Consider the following 22,443-nt stretch of genomic DNA (forward strand, 5'->3'; position numbering starts at 1 on the left):
TTAAAACATTTAACATTTAACATTTAACTGAGCAACGATGATGATGATGATCTAAGAAAAACTTAATCACTAAACATAATACTCGACTTGAACTGAATTATTCTGAATTTATATACTTGATATACTAGATATACTGCTAAACAGTACAGATACACTGCTGAAACAGTGCAGACCGGATTTGTGTACCCAAACCCGTCTGGACCGGCACAACTTATGTGCACGCCAGAACGCCTCCCCAGTAATGGTACTCACCGGGTAGCTCGGAACGGAAGGCCTCGGAAACTGAACTGAACTTGAACCGGACTGGACTCGACTCGAACACTTCGGACACTGGACTCGACTTGGGACTTCGGAAAACTGGTGGGCCTCTGTATACCTCGGATCTTGCTCTCTCAGCTAGGCTCTGGTCGGGATACTTCGCACTTCTCACCGCCTCGTCTGGGTGTTGATCGCAGCCTCAGTCGTCCCCGCTTGACCGGAGGGAGATACAGGAAATCCTGCTGGTACGCGTTATTGTCCGTCCAGCTGTGGCAGGAGACCGGGCCTGCAACGCACCGCCGGCGCGTGAGATGAGAAAGTGTCCCTGTTCGGGCGCCATTCATGTGGTAAATAATTTAATTACCGGGACTTAATTTGATACAGAAACATAATAAAAATAGCTCAATAAATAAGAGGCAGAATTCGTGGTATTAGAGGTTCGGAATGGGCTTTATTCCAATGGTCGATTATAATCGGTTGCTCCAGGTTCCATCACCACGAAGGTTCAGGAAGTGAAGTACATACGTTATTGACAATCAATTACTTTTATATAATAGGCATTACAGTGAGGCAAATACAAGAGGCGTAACAATTGATAGTGGTGATAATATATTCGTACGTAGCAAAAATAGGCGTAACTGGGAGTGGTTTAAAGAACGTCATCAGATGTGATGTCATAAGAGGGTGGTTACATGAAAGAATTTCGCAATGTCAGCAGAAATACTTGGCAGATATGCGCGTGCAGCAGCATGACGTGTGATTGACGTGCAACTAGGGGGTGAAGGGGACTTGACATTTAGCTCTACATGTGGCGACAGAAGTCTGGAGGGTCAAGTCAACCTAATCCCAAATCATATCTAACATCCTATGTTTAAAGAACTGTGTTATCCAAAAAGAGAGGTCTCTTAGGATAGAATCTTATTCTATACTGACTATACTGACTTGTGCGTGTACAAGCGTCTAAGTGTCTACACTAAATGCGAGGGCGGAATCTTCCATAGTAACAGGGCTATGAATTACTTGCATGAAGACAGAGAAACCGGGCCCTTTGCTCGGTAGCTGGCAGGATGTTTACTTAAACTACTAGACAGGAATGCATTGGGCAGGGAGCGGAGCAGATAATTTCCGAAGGTGAAATACAGTTTTTGGCAGGCAGCAGGCTGATGTCAGGCTTCGTGAGCCGCGCAGGGAATGAGACAAAGTTCATGGTCACAGATGCAGGCTCGGACTGGAGCTTCAGAGACAGAAAGCAAGGAAAGCTTGATGACAGAATCAGGGCCTACTTGCCTGGACTGTAAAATGGCATAAGTGAACCATATAAAGCCGGTGGCCTTTCATACTTAGGAATGGAATATCCGGCCTATTCATGGCGGATCTGACAGAGGACATGTTAACGGTGGACGCACATGTATTTGCGTCTTCATAACTGGAACTGGAGGGAACATACATGTACTTGTAACATGTACATAGAACCGTTGGGGTCCAAGATAGGGGACATAACTGACCAGAAAAATCCATATTTCCACAGTTCAACAGAGTTATAACGTTATTTGAGTCTTTTGGGCAACATCCTTCCCCAACATAGTTCAATATGCAAAAGTTTACCAGAATAGGAAAGCAATCCAATACAGTTTCTCTTTGACAGTAGAATATTAAAAACTTTGACATTTCCACATTCCTGCAGCAGTTTATGCTCCTTTCACATGGGAGGTTCCATGGTGTAATGGTTAGCACTTTAGACTTTGAATCCAATGATCCGAGTTCAAATCTCGGTGGGACCATTTTATGACTCTTGACCAAATCATTTTCTTTCAAGTGTATTCATTAATATCACATATCTAATACCGGTAGGGTGAACAATTAATTTATTGATTATACTCTAAAAGTTTATTAGATGTGAGCAAATAATAGAAATTTTACAATACCTGGAAACTAAATGGCTCAAAATAATGAGAGATTTTACAAACTCACTCTGGTTTCTCAAACTCATCACAGGGGCCTGATGCAAGACATTACTTTTTAAAATCTTACTGTTATTGTTAAGGCGAACAAGGAACTTTTTCATTGCAAAGCATTCATTAAAACAAAACTTGAGGAGTCAAACTTTGTATTACGGGGACCGAAGATGTGCAGTTTGAATAATAATCTTGAAATTCAGACGTACAAAGATTTTACACACTGATTTTCAACAGTAAATCCACAACCAAAAAAGTTGAATCTTTTGAAAGACATGTCAAAGGTGTGAATCTGAAATTCACTTTTAAAGACATTCACAATGAAATGCACTGTGTAAGTCCAGCATGTTGTCAGCTAAGAAATCAGCAAAAATGAACTATCTCATTACTGGCCATATAGATGAGAAAGGAAAATAAACTCATGTTTACAATGTGGATGTGAAAGAACAGTTTCTAGGTTCAGCTTCAATATTTATGTTAATGAATAATTGATATGTTCATATTGTCTAACAGCTATCTAGACGGATAAAGCTATGTATGCATCTATACATACTTATGCGTTCATACGCATCAGTATAAAACATTGATATTATGTTTTTTCTAGACCAAATTCTAAAAAATGAGTTAAACAGTGAATCTCATAATTGTAGTAGGTCCCACCGAGATTTGAACTCGGATCGCTGGATTCAGAGTCCAGAGTGCTAACCATTACACCATGGAACCCTCTCACACAAGAGTGACTTTTCCATTGAGACAAAAGAGAGCGCATCAGTGATGGCCTTCTCTTATATTGATAAAAAGATATCTCATTTGAATGGTCATAGTGGATAGAGCTTTAATGTGATTTGATTCTTTTCAGCTATATTCTCTATAAAAGTGTTAAATATTCAAATGTTTATCTGAATATAAAAGTTATATCACAATGTTCATCTTTGCCTGTAGCATAATAAAACAGTCTACATTTCCAGACTACTGAAGCAATGTCTCTGTCTCCTGCATGGGTGGCTCCATAGAGCAATGGTTGGCAATTTGGACTTTGCATCCAATGATCCGATTTGAAACCTTGGAGGGACTTTTTTTATTACTCTTGAGCTTTTCCATTTCTTCATCTTTGTTCATTGATAGCTCAAATCCAACACCAGTAGGTTGAAAGAGTCAATTGTTGAATGCTTTCAAAATGTCCATCAGCTTGAACAAGTTACATCAATACAAACTTTAAAATACTTTGACATCAAATTTCTTCACAAAGTAGTTAGCCATTATAAAATCATATTCTGATTTTCTCAAACGCATTTCAGATGGGTGATTCACAGCATCACTTTTTTAAGCTTTCCCGCTATTGATAAGGCGAAAATAGCACATTTTGAATGAGAAGTTTTCTTCAATCAAACATAGAGGAACCCAAATGATGATCTCATTCAGCTAGTAAAAATGTTGTTTTATATTAGTATGGAAATCGTGAAAAGAAAATGTTTTTCATGCTGATTTACAACAGTTGATCTCCAATCGTAAAATATAAGCTTTTGGTCGGAGGCATCACAGGTACTGATCAAATTCTAATTTTTGAACATTGTTCACAAATCATATGATATGCTTTATATACATAAACTGTATTGTTGGATCAATACTGAGTAAAAAGTGACTATCTCAATTTCAGGACATATAAAAGAGAAAGAAGTAGAAACTCATGTTTCAAATGCTGAGAGGCAACAACTGTTCATGATTTTCATCTCCACTAATTATATTTATTTTTATAATCTATATGTTTATATGTTCCTATAAATATACAGAGACATATAGCTATATATACAGAGATACATATGTACAGGTTGATTTTTACATGTTTATAAGTAAATGTGATGTTGTTCCAAATAAAACTTCTAAGAACTGAATGAAAAAGAAAATTGTAAAGTTCAGATAAGTCCCACTGAAATTTGTACTCAGATCCCTGTTTTCAGAGTCCAGAGTGCTAACCATGACACCATCCACCCTCCCGTACCAGGGTGAGCTTTCCATTTTGACAGAAGAGATTTGCCTCAGGGGGCAACTTATCTTTCATTGAAAAATATTATCTTACATAAAAACCACGGTTCAACAGAGTTATAACGTTATTTGAGTCTTTTGGGCAACATCCTTCCCCAACATAGTTCAATATGCAAAAGTTTACCAGAATAGGAAAGCAATCCAATACAGTTTCTCTTTGACAGTAGAATATTAAAAACTTTGACATTTCCACATTCCTGCAGCAGTTTATGCTCCTTTCACATGGGAGGTTCCATGGTGTAATGGTTAGCACTTTGGACTTTGAATCCAATGATCCGAGTTCAAATCTCGGTGGGACCATTTTATGACTCTTGACCAAATCATTTTCTTTCAAGTGTATTCATTAATATCACATATCTAATACCGGTAGGGTGAACAATTAATTTATTGATTATACTCTAAAAGTTTATTAGATGTGAGCAAATAATAGAAATTTTACAATACCTGGAAACTAAATGGCTCAAAATAATGAGAGATTTTACAAACTCACTCTGGTTTCTCAAACTCATCACAGGGGCCTGATGCAAGACATTACTTTTTAAAATCTTACTGTTATTGTTAAGGCGAACAAGGAACTTTTTCATTGCAAAGCATTCATTAAAACAAAACTTGAGGAGTCAAACTTTGTATTACGGGGACCGAAGATGTGCAGTTTGAATAATAATCTTGAAATTCAGACGTACAAAGATTTTACACACTGATTTTCAACAGTAAATCCACAACCAAAAAAGTTGAATCTTTTGAAAGACATGTCAAAGGTGTGAATCTGAAATTCACTTTTAAAGACATTCACAATGAAATGCACTGTGTAAGTCCAGCATGTTGTCAGCTAAGAAATCAGCAAAAAGGAACTATCTCATTACTGGCCATATAGATGAGAAAGGAAAATAAACTCATGTTTACAATGTGGATGTGAAAGAACAGTTTCTAGGTTCAGCTTCAATATTTATGTTAATGAATAATTGATATGTTCATATTGTCTAACAGCTATCTAGACGGATAAAGCTATGTATGCATCTATACATACTTATGCGTTCATACGCATCAGTATAAAACATTGATATTATGTTTTTTCTAGACCAAATTCTAAAAAATGAGTTAAACAGTGAATCTCATAATTGTAGTAGGTCCCACCGAGATTTGAACTCGGATCGCTGGATTCAGAGTCCAGAGTGCTAACCATTACACCATGGAACCCTCTCACACAAGAATGACTTTTCCATTGAGACAAAAGAGAGCGCATCAGTGATGGCCTTCTCTTATATTGATAAAAAGATATCTCATTTGAATGGTCATAGTGGATAGAGCTTTAATGTGATTTGATTCTTTTCAGCTATATTCTCTATAAAAGTGTTAAATATTCAAATGTTTATCTGAATATAAAAGTTATATCACACTGTTCATCTTTGCCTGTAGCATAATAAAACGGTCTACATTTCCAGACTACTGAAGCAATGTCTCTGTCTCCTGCATGGGTGGCTCCATAGAGCAATGGTTGGCAATTTGGACTTTGCATCCAATGATCCGATTTGAAACCTTGGAGGGACTTTTTTTATTACTCTTGAGCTTTTCCATTTCTTCATCTTTGTTCATTGATAGCTCAAATCCAACACCAGTAGGTTGAAAGAGTCAATTATTGAATGCTTTCAAAATGTCCATCAGCTTGAACAAGTTACATCAATACAAACTTTAAAATACTTTGACATCAAATTTCTTCACAAAGTAGTTAGCCATTATAAAATCATATTCTGATTTTCTCAAACGCATTTCAGATGGGTGATTCACAGCATCACTTTTTTTAAGCTTTCCCGCTATTGATAAGGCGAAAATAGCACATTTTGAATGAGAAGTTTTCTTCAATCAAACATAGAGGAACCCAAATGATGATCTCATTCAGCTAGTAAAAATGTTGTTTTACATTAGTATGGAAATCGTGAAAAGAAAATGTTTTTCATGCTGATTTACAACAGTTGATCTCCAATCGTAAAATATAAGCTTTTGGTCGGAGGCATCACAGGTACTGATCAAATTCTAATTTTTGAACATTGTTCACAAATCATATGATATGCTTTCTATACATAAACTGTATTGTTGGATCAATAATGAGTAAAAAGTGACTATCTCAATTTCAGGACATATGAAAGAGAAAGAAGTAGAAACTCATGTTTCAAATGCTGAGAGGCAACAACTGTTCATGATTTTCACCTCCACTAATTATATTTATTTTTATAATCTATATGTTTATATTTTCCTATAAATATACAGAGACATATAGCTATATATACAGAGATACATATGTACAGGTTGATTTTTACATGTTTATAAGTAAATGTGATGTTGTTCCAAATAAAACTTCTAAGAAGTGAATGGAAAAGAAAATTGTAAAGTTCAGATAAGTCCCACTGAAATTTGTACTCAGATCCCTGTTTTCAGAGTCCAGAGTGCTAACCATGACACCATCCACCCTCCCGTACCAGGGTGAGCTTTCCATTTTGACAGAAGAGATTTGCCTCAGGGGGCAACTTATCTTTCATTGAAAAATATTATCTCACATAAAAACCACTGTTCAACAGAGTTATAACGTTATTTGAGTCTTTTGGGCAACATCCTTCCCCAACATAGTTCAATATGCAAAAGTTTACCAGAATAGGAAAGCAATCCAATACAGTTTCTCTTTGACAGTAGAATATTAAAAACTTTGACATTTCCACATTCCTGCAGCAGTTTATGCTCCTTTCACGTGGGAGGTTCCATGGTGTAATGGTTAGCACTTTGGACTTTGAATCCAATGATCCGAGTTCAAATCTCGGTGGGACCATTTTATGACTCTTGACCAAATCATTTTCTTTCAAGTGTATTCATTAATATCACATATCTAATATAGGCCTGGGCAAAAATTTCGTTCCGTTCGCGGAAATTGCGATAATTTGACATTTTTGCGTTCCGCGGAGAGCGCGAAAATGTCAAAAATTCCGGTTTCCGCAGCTTGGCGATAATTTGTTTCTTGCTCGTGCTGTAAAATGATACATTCTCGCGCGCGCGCGATCGCCTTACCTGAATCCCTGCGTTCGCCGACAAGTTTTCTTGATCCGGTCGCGTTCTCCATGAGATGTTGTATTGTTTTTAGCCATTTGCGCTGTCTCGCGACAGTTCGCGCCCGCAGTGACGTCATGCGTCGCGCGATCACGTCTTTCTTCTCGCGATCATGCACCGCGAGAACAACTCAAAACAAGATGGCCGCGCCCGCAAGCAACCACATGGGTAAGTTGGCGACCCGCAACCATGCAGAAAATCTCGCGAACATGCCGGAAAAAAACTTCCGCATCTTTGCGATATTTCTGCTTGTTTGCGATAATTTTAAACATTCTCGCGATAATTTGCGAAGGTTAATTCCGCAAATTCCGCCCACCCCTAATCTAATACCGGTAGGGTGAACAATTAATTTATTGATTATACTCTAAAAGTTTATTAGATGTGAGCAAATAATAGAAATTTTACAATACCTGGAAACTAAATGGCTCAAAATAATGAGAGATTTTACAAACTCACTCTGGTTTCTCAAACTCATCACAGGGGCCTGATGCAAGACATTACTTTTTAAAATCTTACTGTTATTGTTAAGGCGAACAAGGAACTTTTTGATTGCAAAGCATTCATTAAAACAAAACTTAAGGAGTCAAACTTTGTATTACGGGGACCGAAGATGTGCAGTTTGAATAATAATCTTGAAATTCAGACGTACAAAGATTTTACACACTGATTTTCAACAGTAAATCCACAACCAAAAAAGTTGAATCTTTTGAAAGACATGTCAAAGGTGTGAATCTGAAATTCACTTTTAAAGACATTCACAATGAAATGCACTGTGTAAGTCCAGCATGTTGTCAGCTAAGAAATCAGCAAAAATGAACTATCTCATTACTGGCCATATAGATGAGAAAGGAAAATAAACTCATGTTTACAATGTGGATGTGAAAGAACAGTTTCTAGGTTCAGCTTCAATATTTATGTTAATGAATAATTGATATGTTCGTATTGTCTAACAGCTATCTAGACGGATAAAGAAATGTATGCATCTATACATACTTATGCGTTCATACGCATCAGTATAAAACATTGATATTATGTTTTTTCTAGACCAAATTCTAAAAAATGAGTTAAACAGTGAATCTCATAATTGTAGTAGGTCCCACCGAGATTTGAACTCGGATCGCTGGATTCAGAGTCCAGAGTGCTAACCATTACACCATGGAACCCTCTCACACAAGAGTGACTTTTCCATTGAGACAAAAGAGAGCGCATCAGTGATGGCCTTCTCTTATATTGATAAAAAGATATCTCATTTGAATGGTCATAGTGGATAGAGCTTTAATGTGATTTGATTCTTTTCAGCTATATTCTCTATAAAAGTGTTAAATATTCAAATGTTTATCTGAATATAAAAGTTATATCACACTGTTCATCTTTGCCTGTAGCATAATAAAACAGTCTACATTTCCAGACTACTGAAGCAATGTCTCTGTCTCCTGCATGGGTGGCTCCATAGAGCAATGGTTGGCAATTTGGACTTTGCATCCAATGATCCGATTTGAAACCTTGGAGGGACTTTTTTTATTACTCTTGAGCTTTTCCATTTCTTCATCTTTGTTCATTGATAGCTCAAATCCAACACCAGTAGGTTGAAATAGTCAATTATTGAATGCTTTCAAAATGTCCATCAGCTTGAACAAGTTACATCAATACAAACTTTAAAATACTTTGACATCAAATTTCTTCACAAAGTAGTTAGCCATTATAAAATCATATTCTGATTTTCTCAAACGCATTTCAGATGGGTGATTCACAGCATCACTTTTTTAAGCTTTCCCGCTATTGATAAGGCGAAAATAGCACATTTTGAATGAGAAGTTTTCTTCAATCAAACATAGAGGAACCCAAATGATGATCTCATTCAGCTAGTAAAAATGTTGTTTTATATTAGTATGGAAATCGTGAAAAGAAAATGTTTTTCATGCTGATTTACAACAGTTGATCTCCAATCGTAAAATATAAGCTTTTGGTCGGAGGCATCACAGGTACTGATCAAATTCTAATTTTTGAACATTGTTCACAAATCATATGATATGCTTTATATACATAAACTGTATTGTTGGATCAATACTGAGTAAAAAGTGACTATCTCAATTTCAGGACATATAAAAGAGAAAGAAGTAGAAACTCATGTTTCAAATGCTGAGAGGCAACAACTGTTCATGATTTTCACCTCCACTAATTATATTTATTTTTATAATCTATATGTTTATATTTTCCTATAAATATACAGAGACATATAGCTATATATACAGAGATACATATGTACAGGTTGATTTTTACATGTTTATAAGTAAATGTGATGTTGTTCCAAATAAAACTTCTAAGAACTGAATGGAAAAGAAAATTGTAAAGTTCAGATAAGTCCCACTGAAATTTGTACTCAGATCCCTGTTTTCAGAGTCCAGGGTGCTAACCATGACACCATCCACCCTCCCGTACCAGGGTGAGCTTTCCATTTTGACAGAAGAGATTTGCCTCAGGGGGCAACTTATCTTTCATTGAAAAATATTATCTCACATAAAAACCACTGTTCAACAGAGTTATAACGTTATTTGAGTCTTTTGGGCAACATCCTTCCCCAACATAGTTCAATATGCAAACGTTTACCAGAATAGGAAAGCAATCCAATACAGTTTCTCTTTGACAGTAGAATATTAAAAACTTTGACATTTCCACATTCCTGCAGCAGTTTATGCTCCTTTCACATGGGAGGTTCCATGGTGTAATGGTTAGCACTTTGGACTTTGAATCCAATGATCCGAGTTCAAATCGCGGTGGGACCATTTTATGACTCTTGACCAAATCATTTTCTTTCAAGTGTATTCATTAATATCACATATCTAATACTGGTAGGGTGAACAATTAATTTATTGATTATACTCTAAAAGTTTATTAGATGTGAGCAAATAATAGAAATTTTACAATACCTGGAAACTAAATGGCTCAAAATAATGAGAGATTTTACAAACTCACTCTGGTTTCTCAAACTCATCACAGGGGCCTGATGCAAGACATTACTTTTTAAAATCTTACTGTTATTGTTAAGGCGAACAAGGAACTTTTTCATTGCAAAGCATTCATTAAAACAAAACTTGAGGAGTCAAACTTTGTATTACGGGGACCAAAGATGTGCAGTTTGAATAATAATCTTGAAATTCAGACGTACAAAGATTTTACACACTGATTTTCAACAGTAAATCCACAACCAAAAAAGTTGAATCTTTTGAAAGACATGTCAAAGGTGAGAATCTGAAATTCACTTTTAAAGACATTCACAATGAAATGCACTGTGTAAGTCCAGCATGTTGTCAGCTAAGAAATCAGCAAAAATGAACTATCTCATTACTGGCCATATAGATGAGAAAGGAAAATAAACTCATGTTTACAATGTGGATGTGAAAGAACAGTTTCTAGGTTCAGCTTCAATATTTATGTTAATGAATAATTGATATGTTCATATTGTCTAACAGCTATCTAGACGGATAAAGCTATGTATGCATCTATACATACTTATGCGTTCATACGCATCAGTATAAAACATTGATATTATGTTTTTTCTAGACCAAATTCTAAAAAATGAGTTAAACAGTGAATCTCATAATTGTAGTAGGTCCCACCGAGATTTGAACTCGGATCGCTGGATTCAGAGTCCAGAGTGCTAACCATTACACCATGGAACCCTCTCACACAAGAGTGACTTTTCCATTGAGACAAAAGAGAGCGCATCAGTGATGGCCTTCTCTTATATTGATAAAAAGATATCTCATTTGAATGGTCATAGTGGATAGAGCTTTAATGTGATTTGATTCTTTTCAGCTATATTCTCTATAAAAGTGTTAAATATTCAAATGTTTATCTGAATATAAAAGTTATATCACACTGTTCATCTTTGCCTGTAGCATAATAAAACAGTCTACATTTCCAGACTACTGAAGCAATGTCTCTGTCTCCTGCATGGGTGGCTCCATAGAGCAATGGTTGGCAATTTGGACTTTGCATCCAATGATCCGATTTGAAACCTTGGAGGGACTTTTTTTATTACTCTTGAGCTTTTCCATTTCTTCATCTTTGTTCATTGATAGCTCAAATCCAACACCAGTAGGTTGAAATAGTCAATTATTGAATGCTTTCAAAATGTCCATCAGCTTGAACAAGTTACATCAATACAAACTTTAAAATACTTTGACATCAAATTTCTTCACAAAGTAGTTAGCCATTATAAAATCATATGCTGATTTTCTCAAACGCATTTCAGATGGGTGATTCACAGCATCACTTTTTTAAGCTTTCCCGCTATTGATAAGGCGAAAATAGCACATTTTGAATGAGAAGTTTTCTTCAATCAAACATAGAGGAACCCAAATGATGATCTCATTCAGCTAGTAAAAATGTTGTTTTATATTAGTATGGAAATCGTGAAATGAAAATGTTTTTCATGCTGATTTACAACAGTTGATCTCCAATCGTAAAATATAAGCTTTTGGTCGGAGGCATCACAGGTACTGATCAAATTCTAATTTTTGAACATTGTTCACAAATCATATGATATGCTTTATATACATAAACTGTATTGTTGGATCAATACTGAGTAAAAAGTGACTATCTCAATTTCAGGACATATAAAAGAGAAAGAAGTAGAAACTCATGTTTCAAATGCTGAGAGGCAACAACTGTTCATGATTTTCACCTCCACTAATTATATTTATTTTTATAATCTATATGTTTATATTTTCCTATAAATATACAGAGACATATAGCTATATATACAGAGATACATATGTACAGGTTGATTTTTACATGTTTATAAGTAAATGTGATGTTGTTCCAAATAAAACTTCTAAGAACTGAATGGAAAAGAAAATTGTAAAGTTCAGATAAGTCCCACTGAAATTTGTACTCAGATCCCTGTTTTCAGAGTCCAGGGTGCTAACCATGACACCATCCACCCTCCCGTACCAGGGTGAGCTTTCCATTTTGACAGAAGAGATTTGCCTCAGGGGGCAACTTATCTTTCATTGAAAAATATTATCTCACATAAAAACCACTGTTCAACAGAGTTATAACGTTATTTGAGTCTTTTGGGCAACATCCTTCCCCAACATAGTTCAATATGCAAACGTTTACCAGAATAGGAAAGCAATCCAATACAGTTTCTCTTTGACAGTAGAATATTAAAAACTTTGACATTTCCACATTCCTGCAGCAGTTTATGCTCCTTTCACATGGGAGGTTCCATGGTGTAATGGTTAGCACTTTGGACTTTGAATCCAATGATCCGAGTTCAAATCGCGGTGGGACCATTTTATGACTCTTGACCAAATCATTTTCTTTCAAGTGTATTCATTAATATCACATATCTAATACTGGTAGGGTGAACAATTAATTTATTGATTATACTCTAAAAGTTTATTAGATGTGAGCAAATAATAGAAATTTTACAATACCTGGAAACTAAATGGCTCAAAATAATGAGAGATTTTACAAACTCACTCTGGTTTCTCAAACTCATCACAGGGGCCTGATGCAAGACATTACTTTTTAAAATCTTACTGTTATTGTTAAGGCGAACAAGGAACTTTTTCATTGCAAAGCATTCATTAAAACAAAACTTGAGGAGTCAAACTTTGTATTACGGGGACCAAAGATGTGCAGTTTGAATAATAATCTTGAAATTCAGACGTACAAAGATTTTACACACTGATTTTCAACAGTAAATCCACAACCAAAAAAGTTGAATCTTTTGAAAGACATGTCAAAGGTGAGAATCTGAAATTCACTTTTAAAGACATTCACAATGAAATGCACTGTGTAAGTCCAGCATGTTGTCAGCTAAGAAATCAGCAAAAATGAACTATCTCATTACTGGCCATATAGATGAGAAAGGAAAATAAACTCATGTTTACAATGTGGATGTGAAAGAACAGTTTCTAGGTTCAGCTTCAATATTTATGTTAATGAATAATTGATATGTTCATATTGTCTAACAGCTATCTAGACGGATAAAGCTATGTATGCATCTATACATACTTATGCGTTCATACGCATCAGTATAAAACATTGATATTATGTTTTTTCTAGACCAAATTCTAAAAAATGAGTTAAACAGTGAATCTCATAATTGTAGTAGGTCCCACCGAGATTTGAACTCGGATCGCTGGATTCAGAGTCCAGAGTGCTAACCATTACACCATGGAACCCTCTCACACAAGAGTGACTTTTCCATTGAGACAAAAGAGAGCGCATCAGTGATGGCCTTCTCTTATATTGATAAAAAGATATCTCATTTGAATGGTCATAGTGGATAGAGCTTTAATGTGATTTGATTCTTTTCAGCTATATTCTCTATAAAAGTGTTAAATATTCAAATGTTTATCTGAATATAAAAGTTATATCACACTGTTCATCTTTGCCTGTAGCATAATAAAACAGTCTACATTTCCAGACTACTGAAGCAATGTCTCTGTCTCCTGCATGGGTGGCTCCATAGAGCAATGGTTGGCAATTTGGACTTTGCATCCAATGATCCGATTTGAAACCTTGGAGGGACTTTTTTTATTACTCTTGAGCTTTTCCATTTCTTCATCTTTGTTCATTGATAGCTCAAATCCAACACCAGTAGGTTGAAATAGTCAATTATTGAATGCTTTCAAAATGTCCATCAGCTTGAACAAGTTACATCAATACAAACTTTAAAATACTTTGACATCAAATTTCTTCACAAAGTAGTTAGCCATTATAAAATCATATGCTGATTTTCTCAAACGCATTTCAGATGGGTGATTCACAGCATCACTTTTTTAAGCTTTCCCGCTATTGATAAGGCGAAAATAGCACATTTTGAATGAGAAGTTTTCTTCAATCAAACATAGAGGAACCCAAATGATGATCTCATTCAGCTAGTAAAAATGTTGTTTTATATTAGTATGGAAATCGTGAAATGAAAATGTTTTTCATGCTGATTTACAACAGTTGATCTCCAATCGTAAAATATAAGCTTTTGGTCGGAGGCATCACAGGTACTGATCAAATTCTAATTTTTGAACATTGTTCACAAATCATATGATATGCTTTATATACATAAACTGTATTGTTGGATCAATACTGAGTAAAAAGTGACTATCTCAATTTCAGGACATATAAAAGAGAAAGAAGTAGAAACTCATGTTTCAAATGCTGAGAGGCAACAACTGTTCATGATTTTCACCTCCACTAATTATATTTATTTTTATAATCTATATGTTTATATTTTCCTATAAATATACAGAGACATATAGCTATATATACAGAGATACATATGTACAGGTTGATTTTTACATGTTTATAAGTAAATGTGATGTTGTTCCAAATAAAACTTCTAAGAACTGAATGGAAAAGAAAATTGTAAAGTTCAGATAAGTCCCACTGAAATTTGTACTCAGATCCCTGTTTTCAGAGTCCAGAGTGCTAACCATGACACCATCCACCCTCCCGTACCAGGGTGAGCTTTCCATTTTGACAGAAGAGATTTGCCTCAGGGGGCAACTTATCTTTCATTGAAAAATATTATCTCACATAAAAACTACTGTTCAACAGAGTTATAACGTTATTTGAGTCTTTTGGGCAACATCCTTCCCCAACATAGTTCAATATGCAAAAGTTTACCAGAATAGGAAAGCAATCCAATACAGTTTCTCTTTGACAGTAGAATATTAAAAACTTTGACATTTCCACATTCCTGCAGCAGTTTATGCTCCTTTTGCATGGGAGGTTCCATGGTGTAATGGTTAGCACTTTGGACTTTGAATCCAATGATCCGAGTTCAAATCTCGGTGGGACCATTTTATGACTCTTGACCAAATCATTTTCTTTCAAGTGTATTCATTAATATCACATATCTAATACCGGTAGGGTGAACAATTAATTTATTGATTATACTCTAAAAGTTTATTAGATGTGAGCAAATAATAGAAATTTTACAATACCTGGAAACTAAATGGCTCAAAATAATGAGAGATTTTACAAACTCACTCTGGTTTCTCAAACTCATCACAGGGGCCTGATGCAAGACATTACTTTTTAAAATCTTACTGTTATTGTTAAGGCGAACAAGGAACTTTTTCATTGCAAAGCATTCATTAAAACAAAACTTGAGGAGTCAAACTTTGTATTACGGGGACCAAAGATGTGCAGTTTGAATAATAATCTTGAAATTCAGACGTACAAAGATTTTACACACTGATTTTCAACAGTAAATCCACAACCAAAAAAGTTGAATCTTTTGAAAGACATGTCAAAGGTGTGAATCTGAAATTCACTTTTAAAGACATTCACAATGAAATGCACTGTGTAAGTCCAGCATGTTGTCAGCTAAGAAATCAGCAAAAATGAACTATCTCATTACTGGCCATATAGATGAGAAAGGAAAATAAACTCATGTTTACAATGTGGATGTGAAAGAACAGTTTCTAGGTTCAGCTTCAATATTTATGTTAATGAATAATTGATATGTTCATATTGTCTAACAGCTATCTAGACGGATAAAGCTATGTATGCATCTATACATACTTATGCGTTCATACGCATCAGTATAAAACATTGATATTATGTTTTTTCTAGACCAAATTCTAAAAAATGAGTTAAACAGTGAATCTCATAATTGTAGTAGGTCCCACCGAGATTTGAACTCGGATCGCTGGATTCAGAGTCCAGAGTGCTAACCATTACACCATGGAACCCTCTCACACAAGAGTGACTTTTCCATTGAGACAAAAGAGAGCGCATCAGTGATGGCCTTCTCTTATATTGATAAAAAGATATCTCATTTGAATGGTCATAGTGGATAGAGCTTTAATGTGATTTGATTCTTTTCAGCTATATTCTCTATAAAAGTGTTAAATATTCAAATGTTTATCTGAATATAAAAGTTATATCACACTGTTCATCTTTGCCTGTAGCATAATAAAACAGTCTACATTTCCAGACTACTGAAGCAATGTCTCTGTCTCCTGCATGGGTGGCTCCATAGAGCAATGGTTGGCAATTTGGACTTTGCATCCAATGATCCGATTTGAAACCTTGGAGGGACTTTTTTTTATTACTCTTGAGCTTTTCCATTTCTTCATCTTTGTTCATTGATAGCTCAAATCCAACACCAGTAGGTTGAAATAGTCAATTATTGAATGCTTTCAAAATGTCCATCAGCTTGAACAAGTTACATCAATACAAACTTTAAAATACTTTGACATCAAATTTCTTCACAAAGTAGTTAGCCATTATAAAATCATATTCTGATTTTCTCAAACGCATTTCAGATGGGTGATTCACAGCATCACTTTTTTAAGCTTTCCCGCTATTGATAAGGCGAAAATAGCACATTTTGAATGAGAAGTTTTCTTCAATCAAACATAGAGGAACCCAAATGATGATCTCATTCAGCTAGTAAAAATGTTGTTTTATATTAGTATGGAAATCGTGAAAAGAAAATGTTTTTCATGCTGATTTACAACAGTTGATCTCCAATCGTAAAATATAAGCTTTTGGTCGGAGGCATCACAGGTACTGATCAAATTCTAATTTTTGAACATTGTTCACAAATCATATGATATGCTTTATATACATAAACTGTATTGTTGGATCAATACTGAGTAAAAAGTGACTATCTCAATTTCAGGACATATAAAAGAGAAAGAAGTAGAAACTCATGTTTCAAATGCTGAGAGGCAACAACTGTTCATGATTTTCACCTCCACTAATTATATTTATTTTTATAATCTATATGTTTATATTTTCCTATAAATATACAGAGACATATAGCTATATATACAGAGATACATATGTACAGGTTGATTTTTACATGTTTATAAGTAAATGTGATGTTGTTCCAAATAAAACTTCTAAGAACTGAATGGAAAAGAAAATTGTAAAGTTCAGATAAGTCCCACTGAAATTTGTACTCAGATCCCTGTTTTCAGAGTCCAGAGTGCTAACCATGACACCATCCACCCTCCCGTACCAGGGTGAGCTTTCCATTTTGACAGAAGAGATTTGCCTCAGTGGGCAACTTATCTTTCATTGAAAAATATTATCTCACATAAAAACTACTGTTCAACAGAGTTATAACGTTATTTGAGTCTTTTGGGCAACATCCTTCCCCAACATAGTTCAATATGCAAAAGTTTACCAGAATAGGAAAGCAATCCAATACAGTTTCTCTTTGACAGTAGAATATTAAAAACTTTGACATTTCCACATTCCTGCAGCAGTTTATGCTCCTTTCACATGGGAGGTTCCATGGTGTAATGGTTAGCACTTTGGACTTTGAATCCAATGATCCGAGTTCAAATCTCGGTGGGACCATTTTATGACTCTTGACCAAATCATTTTCTTTCAAGTGTATTCATTAATATCACATATCTAATACCGGTAGGGTGAACAATTAATTTATTGATTATACTCTAAAAGTTTATTAGATGTGAGCAAATAATAGAAATTTTACAATACCTGGAAACTAAATGGCTCAAAATAATGAGAGATTTTACAAACTCACTCTGGTTTCTCAAACTCATCACAGGGGCCTGATGCAAGACATTACTTTTTAAAATCTTACTGTTATTGTTAAGGCGAACAAGGAACTTTTTCATTGCAAAGCATTCATTAAAACAAAACTTGAGGAGTCAAACTTTGTATTACGGGGACCGAAGATGTGCAGTTTGAATAATAATCTTGAAATTCAGACGTACAAAGATTTTACACACTGATTTTCAACAGTAAATCCACAACCAAAAAAGTTGAATCTTTTGAAAGACATGTCAAAGGTGTGAATCTGAAATTCACTTTTAAAGACATTCACAATGAAATGCACTGTGTAAGTCCAGCATGTTGTCAGCTAAGAAATCAGCAAAAATGAACTATCTCATTACTGGCCATATAGATGAGAAAGGAAAATAAACTCATGTTTACAATGTGGATGTGAAAGAACAGTTTCTAGGTTCAGCTTCAATATTTATGTTAATGAATAATTGATATGTTCATATTGTCTAACAGCTATCTAGACGGATAAAGAAATGTATGCATCTATACATACTTATGCGTTCATACGCATCAGTATAAAACATTGATATTATGTTTTTTCTAGACCAAATTCTAAAAAATGAGTTAAACAGTGAATCTCATAATTGTAGTAGGTCCCACCGAGATTTGAACTCGGATCGCTGGATTCAGAGTCCAGAGTGCTAACCATTACACTGTGGTAAATAAAATATCACGCTGTCATAATTTTTCAGATATCAATAAGATCATGCATAAAGCAAGAGGCTGAGTCTGTGGTATCAGATTCATAAAGGGATTTATTCCAATAACTCGAGTCAAAGGGAGAATATTTCCATCACCAAAAAGGATCTGGACGGGGCTGAAAAGTATTCTCAATATTCTCGAGTTATTGGAGTTATGTGGTAAATAAAATCTTCTTTACCGGACTGAATTTCATACGGGATCTTGAAATAAAATAAAATAGCTCGAAATAACAAGAGGCAGAATCCGTGGTATAAGAGGTTTTCTAAATGGGCTTTATTCCACTCAAAATGGCCGACTCGAGTCGCGGCCTTCAGGTTCCGTCACCACGAGGGTTCAGGAAGTGAAGTACAATACTTTATTGACAGACATGCATTTTTATAATAAGTACATTACAATGAAACGAATGTAGAAGGCGTAACATTTGATAAGAAAAGTGACAAAACAGGTACGTAATCGAAACTAGGCGTAATAAGGAATAAAAGAAACATGATTGGTTAGGATTATCAGACATAGGTGGATCTATAAGATAATACTTGGCATAGATGCGCGCGCAGCAGCATGACGTGTGAGTGACGTGCAACTAGGGGGTGAAGGGACTTGACATTTAGCTCTACATGTGGAGACGAGAAGTCTGGGGGGTCAAGTCAACCTAATCCCAAATCATATCTAACATCCTATGTTTAGAGAACTATGTTATCCACAAGGAAGGACTCTCGGACAGAATCTAGTCTATACTGACTGTGTGCGTGCACAAACGCCTAAGTGTCTATATGAGATGCGAGAGGCAGAAAACTTTCCATGGCAACAGGGCTATGAATCATTTGCAGGAGGACGGAAGGGCTGAGTCCTTTGCTTGTGAGCTAAAGGAAATGTTTACCTAAATCACTAGACAGGAATGCATCGGCTAGAGAGCAAAATAGATAATTCGAAGGTGAAATACAGCTTCTTGGCAGGCAGGCGAAAACTGGCCAAGGCAGGCACCGTTAGCTGCACAGGGAGTAGGACAAAGTTCATGGATACAGATGCGAGCTCAAGCTGAAGCTGTCAGAGACAGAGAGCAGGGAAAGGCTTTGAGGACAGAATCGGGCCTACTTGCCTGAACTGTAAAAATGGAGTAACTTAGCCATATAAAGTCGGTGGCCTTTCATACTTAGGAATCGAATATCCAGCCCATTGATGGCGGATCTGACAGAGAACATGTCGACGGTAGACACACATATATTTGCGTTCTTAGAAACTGGAACTGGAGGGAACATACATGTACTTGTAACATGCATATAGAACCGTTGGGGTCCAAGATAGGGGACATAACTGATCAGGAAAATCCACATTTCCACATTCCCTCCTTGTCCCCTACTTGCCCTTCAAGAGATATCAATCTTCATCATTCCATCGATTTGCTCATGGAGCATCATTTCTTCTTCCTTCTTCTTCCGGTATTTTGAACGAGAACTGTGATATGGAATGCATGATGTGGCACACAGACCACAAATCGCTGGTCCACATTGCAGGCATAAACAACAACTGAAGAGCATAAGAAGGCCAATACCTAGGAAGGATAGAACTCTCCATCCCCAGGCTGATATCACACTCCAAAACCACCCGGACCACGTCCAAGTGCCTGGATTTTCGTGTATCTGGCTTACAATCTTATGAAGGCGTGTTATAGCTTTATATACAGATGGCGAATTTTCTGGTATGAATATGCAGCAGCTGGATCCGATGACCCTGCAAGCTCCGCCCCTATCGGCCAGGATGACGTCAAGGACAAGACGATTCTGGAGAACAACAATTCTCATCACTGATTGTTCCTCTGTCAGATTGCCTAGGGCGGCTATAGTCTCGTTTACTACAGCTTCAAGAGTCTTGGTGAGTCTGCGTATCAGCTTACTATTTGATATGGTACCTATATAGGGAAAGATACCTTTATTGAAATCTACATACTTGTCCCATGCCGTCTCAGTATAATCGACAACTGGGAGATCTCTTCGCTCTCTATTGTGTACTAAATGAACATTTCGATAATAATCAGGGGGAGCTAGAAAAACAGGTGGCAAAAGGAATGCTATGTAACAGGTACCATCCCAATCTAGAGGCAGACGCATATATGCAGTCTGACCACATATAAAGTAAGAATGGCGAGAAGCTCTAAATGAAGATTTACCTTGATCACTATATTCTACTGTAGTAACGCATTGGCTATGGCCCATGTGTATGGAACCAACTTTTCTTACACATAATTCACCCTTAACTGGAAATACTGACATAGTGGGTAGAATTAGTTCAACTTCGGTTTTGACATTCAAAATCATAAGATTAGGCGTAAAATTACCTAATTTATACACTTCATTTTCTAAATCAGTTCCTGTTCTACTGGGGTGACCCTCCTTATTAGGGTGACAGACTTTGAATAAAACTAGATTCAGATTTCCCCATATCCAATGTTGTTGATAAACTGCTGTGTCTGGGTCTATGGAATTTAATAAACTAAACCATGCTCCACAGGAGCCATTGTGTGTGAACGGATGTGGAAAGAAAGGCAGAACTCCTTTGTTATTCTGATAGGGAGGGAGTCGGCCACACACCCAACAATTGGTGGCATTACTAGTCTGATGGGAATGATGTAACATACTAATGAATGTGTTATTGCGCAGCGCAAGTCTATAGGACAACTCATGTGGGGGTAATTCACTAAAAGAATGTTCATCAGTTATATTGAAAGCACGTTTAGAAACAGGATAATACATATGCAACAATATGCTTGCAGTAACTATTAAAAAACTCAAGGAAAACAAAATTAATAAAGTCACAATACAGTGGCTACGCAGTAATTTACAATAAGCATGTCGTTTCATTATGATTCTGGACTCTACATCATTCAGACCTAAGGGATACATGTCGGGACAGATTCAACCGCTTCACCTTGGAGAGGACTTAAACAATCAAATCGTCCGACAGTTTAGATCTGGACCTGAGTTTCTGCTTATAGAGTTCGGTGCTACTGGCCTCAGCCAAAGGTAGCTTTGAGTCAATGGGGGAAGACACACGGGGAGTACTGTTTGTGTCAGGAGGAAGTCCATGAAATTTCTTGATATGGCTGGAATGCACCCAGCCTTTTCTCCCTTCGATCTTCACAGCTGTTCTGGTCGTCAGCAGGACCAACTTAGGAAGCCTCCACCTTGGCTCCAGTTGGGTTTTCCGATCGAAATTCCTGACGAGAACATAATCGCCGGGAATTACATCATGAGGTTTCACCTCGGTGTTGTCGGGAAAAGCTGCGACTACCTGTGAACGACAAGATTGTAGTGCAGACATCAAGGAAGCCAGGTAATCTGTCAGCATATTACAGTCAACATCAGTTATTTTACGGGGTATAGGCGTCCCCCACATATTCGGTGGTCTACCAAAGATCACTTCATAAGGGGATAGCCCTGTTCGAGAGTGTGCTACCATCCTCATGTAAAATAGCGCAACTGGTAAGGCTACTATCCAGTCCACCCCTTTTTCCTGACATATTTTAGACAATCTGATTTTTAAAAGTTGATTATGTCGTTCCACGAGACCTGCTGCCTCGGGGTGTCGGACACAGTGGAATTTCCACTGATATCCCAACAAAAGTGAGACATGTTTCATTAATTCGGATGAGAAAGGCTGGCCGTTATCTGAATATACAACACGTGGTAAACCGTACCGTGGGAAGAATTCTCGAACTAGCTGCTTGGCAGTAGTCGGGGCAGTGTAATCTGATACGGGATACGCCTCTGTCCAACGGGAGAGAGCGCAGACAACTACGAGAACATATTTGAATCCTCGACAACGTTCC

At 36.4% G+C, this 22,443-nt stretch overlaps 10 non-coding genes across 10 annotated transcripts; 4 read left to right on the forward strand and 6 right to left on the reverse strand.

Annotated features, from left to right (window-relative positions):
• Positions 1–2,864: 2,864 nt before the first annotated feature.
• TRNAQ-CUG (transfer RNA glutamine (anticodon CUG)) lies at positions 2,865–2,936 on the reverse strand. The gene has a single exon. It is a non-coding gene; the product is annotated as a tRNA-Gln (tRNA).
• Positions 2,937–4,484: 1,548 nt separating this feature from the next.
• On the forward strand, positions 4,485–4,556 carry TRNAQ-UUG (transfer RNA glutamine (anticodon UUG)). Its single transcript has one exon. It is a non-coding gene; the product is annotated as a tRNA-Gln (tRNA).
• An 825-nt stretch (positions 4,557–5,381) lies between these two features.
• Positions 5,382–5,453, reverse strand: TRNAQ-CUG (transfer RNA glutamine (anticodon CUG)). The gene has a single exon. It is a non-coding gene; the product is annotated as a tRNA-Gln (tRNA).
• Positions 5,454–7,002: 1,549 nt separating this feature from the next.
• On the forward strand, positions 7,003–7,074 carry TRNAQ-UUG (transfer RNA glutamine (anticodon UUG)). Its single transcript has one exon. It is a non-coding gene; the product is annotated as a tRNA-Gln (tRNA).
• A 1,366-nt stretch (positions 7,075–8,440) lies between these two features.
• On the reverse strand, positions 8,441–8,512 carry TRNAQ-CUG (transfer RNA glutamine (anticodon CUG)). Its single transcript has one exon. It is a non-coding gene; the product is annotated as a tRNA-Gln (tRNA).
• Positions 8,513–10,957: 2,445 nt separating this feature from the next.
• Positions 10,958–11,029, reverse strand: TRNAQ-CUG (transfer RNA glutamine (anticodon CUG)). Its single transcript has one exon. It is a non-coding gene; the product is annotated as a tRNA-Gln (tRNA).
• Positions 11,030–13,474: 2,445 nt separating this feature from the next.
• Positions 13,475–13,546, reverse strand: TRNAQ-CUG (transfer RNA glutamine (anticodon CUG)). The gene has a single exon. It is a non-coding gene; the product is annotated as a tRNA-Gln (tRNA).
• A 1,548-nt stretch (positions 13,547–15,094) lies between these two features.
• On the forward strand, positions 15,095–15,166 carry TRNAQ-UUG (transfer RNA glutamine (anticodon UUG)). The gene has a single exon. It is a non-coding gene; the product is annotated as a tRNA-Gln (tRNA).
• Positions 15,167–15,991: 825 nt separating this feature from the next.
• TRNAQ-CUG (transfer RNA glutamine (anticodon CUG)) lies at positions 15,992–16,063 on the reverse strand. The gene has a single exon. It is a non-coding gene; the product is annotated as a tRNA-Gln (tRNA).
• A 1,549-nt stretch (positions 16,064–17,612) lies between these two features.
• On the forward strand, positions 17,613–17,684 carry TRNAQ-UUG (transfer RNA glutamine (anticodon UUG)). The gene has a single exon. It is a non-coding gene; the product is annotated as a tRNA-Gln (tRNA).
• The last annotated feature ends 4,759 nt before the right edge of the window (positions 17,685–22,443 follow it).

Source organism: Triturus cristatus, chromosome 5_2, assembly GCF_964204655.1.
Source record: "Triturus cristatus chromosome 5_2, aTriCri1.1, whole genome shotgun sequence".
NCBI lineage: Eukaryota > Metazoa > Chordata > Amphibia > Caudata > Salamandridae > Triturus > Triturus cristatus.